Here is a 6000-nt window from a genome sequence, read left to right as displayed (position 1 = left end):
GCAATACATTCTAACCATCTTGCCATAATATTACATACCTTCAGAATATCATTTTTTAGGAAAACAGATTATTTTTAGAGCAGTTTTTAAGCTTAGAGCAAAACTGAGCAGAAAGCACAGAGATTTAGCATATACACTCTGGCTTCCACATGCTGAGCCGCTGCCATTAGCACCATCCTCACCCACCACCACCGTTTTCAATAGCTGCATGTTCTTCCAGTACCATAATTCCCTTTTTTCTGTTTTATAACTTTTTCCACAATCAGCAGTTAGTCCTCATTCACATTAGTTGTTTGTAGACTTTTTAAAGGGGTAACAGGTATGTAGGTGCCCAATGTATAGAGCTTGTTTGGTGGATCTTCGTCCTCATTACTGCTCTGGACAAGCACACCTGGATATGGTGTGGGACACTCCTTATTCCTTTGGCCCAGACAGCTTCGTTGAGCCTGAGCACATCTGGAGTTCCCATCTCTGTCATGGCAGATTTCCAGATCTTTCTGAGTGCCCGAGGGGCATACTTTTCGAAACCCACTCCATGGAGGTGCTTGTGAATGTCGATGATGCGTCCCTGGTCACTCCCTCATTGATGGCAGAGTGGCCCTTCTTCTCGACACCCTTCTTTTCAGGAGCCATTTTGCCAGGCCAAAGTTGGAAAGACAGAAGCCAGTATTATAATTCTTTTAACCAATTCCTATTGTTGAACTTTCATGTTTTTTCCCAGGGATTATATTCAAAATACGTAGAAAGCTCTTAATTGCCAGAAGGCATGGACCAACCAATCAGAACAGCCAGCTAAGTCAGACCAGCACCAGGTTCTGGATGCTCCAGACTGTGTCAGATGTGAACCTCAGGTTAGTGTTTGAATGGCAGAGACTGTAGGGGAGGGTCCAGGAGACAGGCAGCATTGAGGTGCACTGGGGAAGGGCTTCCTGCAACATCTATTTATCAGTATCACAAAACATTTTTAATATTTTAATAACTCATCTGGCCATATTGAGGCAAATTTCTGAATATTGAGATCTGCATCAATATTACAAATAGAATGGCTATAAACCTTTTTATAGACAGCTTTGCACAGATCTCTGATTATTCATATGTGCACCTTTGCTGAACCAAAAGATGTGATATATTCATAGGGATTTTATTTATTTATTTATTTTTCCTCACCCAAGAACATTTTTCATTGCTTTTAGAAAGACAGAGGGGAGAGATGAAGGGAGAGAGAGACATCTATACAAGAGAGAAACATTTCTGTAAGACAGAGGCATTGATTGGTTGCCTCCCGTTTTCACCCAGACTGGAGATTGGATGCCACCAGACTGGAAATTGAACCTGCAGCCTTTTGGTTACAAGATGACGCTCTGAGCCACACTGGCCAGGGCCATTCATAGGGTTTTTTGCCTCTCTGTTATGCAAACGAAAGTGCAGTGAATCTCACAGGCTTGTCTTGGAAAACCCACACCAGCAACCCAGAAACCACTGCTTCCTTTCCCATCAGGTTGCTTGGAAACCTCGTACTCCCTTCTAAAACCATCCCTGGAACCGCGTTCTTGCTGCAGGACAGGAATCCTCACTGACTCCCCACTGCAGGCTGGCTTGTCTGCTTCCCCCCCACGCCCCGGTGTCTTCCTCTCTTCCTCTCTTTTTAAAACCTGTGCTGTACAGAAAATTCACAAAAATTTCCATCACTCAAAAATAACCCCGTTCAACCTTTGAGTGAATAGCCTGCAAAATGATCTATGTGAAAAAAAATATAGATGTGGCTACAAATAATTATTCACACAAATGTGTCTTTCACCATCGCCTTCTCTTCTGTTTCATTGTAAACATCAAATAAATGACAATGGACTAAAATACAATGAAATTAATCTGAAAAAATATCTCCTCGTCAAATGCAACTTCAAACTCCTTACACTGGCATTTGAGACAGTTCGCATTCCCTGGAAAAGTTTCTTTCCGATTCTTCGTTCATTCAAACGATATCTGATTACAGTCACACTTACTATGAGACACTCTTTAGAAGTGTTGGAAAAGCGGCCCTACCCCCTGTAGGCATCCGCCCAGTGATCCTTTTGCTCTGCAATCTCCTTGTGCTCACTGTAAATGCCACTCGGCGTTTGCTATTCAACGTGTGCTGATTTCGGCGTTACTTCTCTTTCCTAAACCGGAGGTAGACCTGTCTTGGACATCCTTTTATCCCCTGCCTTATTTAGCGCAGTGCCCTAGATTCAATAAGCAGCTGATGAATATTTGATAATAAAGACCAGGATGCTGTTACCACCACGTAAGGAGGCTTCACATCGATGTTTTATTCCTAAATATCTGTGAAGCTGTAGGCACTGCTGTCCCTGTGCTTTCTCACTGTGCCATTTACCGATTTCTGTAGCTCTGAACTTGGTATGATTCTTGTTTAGGCTCTACTGGGAGTGTTTCGGCTTCTGTGATGTTTCCTTAATACAGTAGCACACAACATGATTTTCCTCCCTCCCCCTTTCATTCCCTTCCTCCCTTTCTTTTCCCTTCTTTCAACTCATTACCCTTAAAAACAGTGACCTAATCTTTTTAGAAAAGGGTTGAACACTGGAGTTTCCCAGATGTAGAGGGAAGAATGTTTTCCTCGCCCTGGTGGCCAAGGCCTTTGGCACCCAAGGTTTTATGGATTCCGCTCCTCTCAGCAGTCACTCTCTTTTTCGGTGCCTGTGGTGTTCCTGGGACTGTACCAGGCGTTATATATACACAGTCATTCTGATTCCTACTCACAACCAGCCTCCAGGGTAGGTGTTCCCCCGGTTTGTTGGCAAGTAAAGGGCAGCTCTGCTCCGAGACACGTGCAGGTATCTCTCCTTTTGGGCAAAGTTTACAAAGAGGTGCAATCAAAGCAGGTTAGCTGACTTAACGGCTAGCTTCGCAACAATGTTAGAGACTGAGTGAAACTATTACAAACCCCTCCCAGGGAAGGTGCTCATTAAAGCTTCCAATTCCTTTGAGAATATGCATGGACATGTATCTACTCCTTCCTAGTTTTAATTTCTGAAATCACGGCTCCCTTAGTCAGGACTTTGCAACCATATTCAGGGCTTAGGGTTTTCACAGGGATCCAAAATCTTTCTTCGTATCAGGGGCCACATCTCAGGACTCATTAGGCAGGGGGAGCAGTCAGGTGACAGACAGGTAGGACAAGCAGGAACCACAACCAGAACCTCCCTCTGGGGTGGGACAGACGCTGGGGACTAGACCCAGCTGCAGTCCTGAGCCCTTGGAGCTCAGAGCACTGGGTGAGGAGAAGTTGTTCAGGAAAGCTCTCAGGGTCACAGGATCCAGAGTGTGGCAGTGGGATGCCCTGTGACTGTGGTGACTGCTGTTCCCACCAGCATCCTCCATGCCTGGAACTTTACATTACCTGTAATCCTAAAACAGGGTTTCCCAGAATGTGGCCCATGAAACACAGCATTGAGGGCACAGAAATAGCCCCAGGGTCAAAAAGTGTGAGAAACAAAGTGTGCTATTACCACGCCACCAAGAGATCATTAAAGGTTCCTAAAAGACAAAAATGAGCAAAAAAAAAAAAAAAAATTCTTGCAATCAAGAAGTCATACTGAAAGCATTTAAGATAAGAATATGTGATGGGCAAAAGAAATGGCATCTATATTCTCTGAAATTTTGAGAAATTTTTGTTAGAAAAAAGGTAAGATGGTTGCTTAAATATACAAAGTAAAGTATTTTTTTTTCCTATAAGAGGGGAAACAGGGTAGGTTCTCACACAGAAGCAAAGGGACCATGTAAAGGCAGAGCTTGAAGATGAAAAAACATCTTTTCTTCTTCTGTTCAAAATGTCTCATTCCTCAGATGACTTTTATGTCTTGTTCCCCAAAGAAATTATTAGTTCCTTCATGGAATTCCGAAAGAGGCAGGCAAGAGAAGTTTCTGGCATGGTAAGAGTACTGATAGTTAATGAACTACAACCCCAAAGAATAAACAAAGGTCTGAATCATGGGAGCCTGAGGAAGGAGAGTGGAAAAGTACTCTCTCTGAGCTAGAAGGGGAGCGGGAGAGGAGGAGGAGAACACAGGGGGATTCTGAGTGGAGGAGCCTGTAGGGCAGGGGAAAGACTCCCATCGGACAGGCTCAGTCAGCTCGGTAACGTGGGGGCCCGCTCCCTGCTCTCAGAGGGAGCTGGCAGCGTTCGGGAGTGGGCAGATGGGAAGGGCACTGAGCAAGACAGAAAGCAGCTGTTGGGGCTCATATGTTTGGAGTCAACAAGAGATGCAGAAGGTTATACTGAACAAGAGTGCGAACCCAATGTGAAGAACGATCGATACAGTGGTGGTCCCTGGAGTCAGGCCAATGAGGTTTGGGTTGGAATCCCAGATCCGTCCCTCTCTGGAAGGTGGTGGAAATTAAACTAGGCGATATTTGTAAAATACTTAAGAGAGTGCCTGACACGTTGGTAAGCACTCAGTAAATGTTAGCTATTGTTGCTGCTGCTGCTGCTGTTGTTGTTATAGGGGACTCTTGAGATGTATCTTAAAGAAACATGGGATGACCAAATGCAGGCTCACAGTCATGATACAAGGCAGGGACCCAAGGCCGAGGACGGGCTGGACAGGCACTGAGAGTGGTCCCAAAGTGACAGAGTCTGCATTCCTAACTGGGAAGGGGGTGTGGTAAACCCCAGAAGGACAAACGTGAGACACAACCCTGGAGTCCTTGGCTGGGGAAATACTCAGCGTCATGACAAGACCTAACATGTTGCCATAAAAACCATGGTTGCCATGTAGGCATTCATTCAATTCCCCTGACAAAACTTGTTTTGAGCACCTACTACGTGCCAGCCACTCTTCGGGTGCTGGGAATACAGCAGTGAACAGAACACAGAACATCCCTGTCCTCATGCAGCCTGCATTCTTACAGAAGCTTGATCTAAACTCTTCCCTCCTTTATCTCCTTTATGGCCTTTATCTCCTCAACAAACCAGTTAGGTGGGTATTTTCAAACCCAGACAAGGAAATCCAACTTTGCCCCAAACCAAATAGCTAATTAATGGCAAAGCCAGGTTTCAAACACTGCTCTAATTTTAAAGTTTATGCTTATTAAAACTGTTCTGCATTTCCTCTCTGTGCTACTGATAATGTTGGTGAAGAGGAAAGCCTAAGGGTTGAGGGGCTTAGGATCTGTCAGGTGCTGAGCTCCCCAAGAATGATGGGAGAAGCTGAGGTACAGGGGGAAATGTGACCTTGTCCCTGAAGTCCTGGGAGAAGGAGGAATGGGTTGTGGAGGGTGGTAAGAGGAAGTGTGGACTTCAAAGCCAAATAGGTGACAGAGCCATAAGGTAGGAGCAGCCCTAGCATGCACGATCAATGGCTTCCTTTTGTTCCTGCTCAGTGGGGAAGGGGCGGGAGAAGTCCTGCCCTCCATTGTAGGAGGTCTTGGGGGCTTTGTTCAGGCATGGAGATGAAAGGGACCGGCATGGCAGAAGCAGCTGAGGTTGGAGGAGCATCCCAGAGCATCCTGTCTGAGGTTCACAGATGGATGGACAGAGAGTGGCAGTGGAAAGGACTTAGTTTTCAAAGAGCTGGGAGACAGGCTGGAGATGCAAGTGAGAGGGGAAGCAGGAGCGCACTGCCTCCCTGGAACCCTGCCAGAGGGGGTTGAAGGGTTGCACGTGCCACATTCCAAGCGGAATGTCAGAGAGGGCAAGTCCAACTGCAAACTTACCTGCCTAGGTGTGTGCCACCTACAAATGGCCTCTTCTCTGCCTTTGGTGCTGGGAAAAGAAGAAGCTGGCATCACCAGAACTTTCCAGAGAATCCTTGACTATTGCTAGTCTACCCTATTGAATTCAGAGGTATGTGTGATTACCAAACTGGGAAGAGCGAGGATTTTAGCAGGTATACACTAACACCACAGCCATGCCATCTCAGTGAAACTTTGCCAGGAGCCTATGGTGACATCACATCCTTGATCAGTGGAACCATGCTTTTAAATTTCTGAGATTCCCAA

General features: G+C 45.6%; 1 pseudogene; it reads right to left on the bottom strand.

Annotated features, from left to right (window-relative positions):
• Nucleotides 1–269: 269 nt before the first annotated feature.
• LOC118978474 (60S ribosomal protein L31-like) lies at nt 270–642 on the bottom strand (annotated as a pseudogene).
• Between the last annotated feature and the right edge of the window lie 5358 nt (nt 643–6000).

The sequence above is a fragment of the Sturnira hondurensis genome, unplaced genomic scaffold, assembly GCF_014824575.4.
Source record: "Sturnira hondurensis isolate 20B ecotype Veracruz unplaced genomic scaffold, ASM1482457v3 Scaffold0021795, whole genome shotgun sequence".
Lineage (NCBI taxonomy): Eukaryota > Metazoa > Chordata > Mammalia > Chiroptera > Phyllostomidae > Sturnira > Sturnira hondurensis.
Note: the sequence above shows the minus strand (reverse complement) of the source record. Positions and strands in the feature narration are given on the sequence as shown.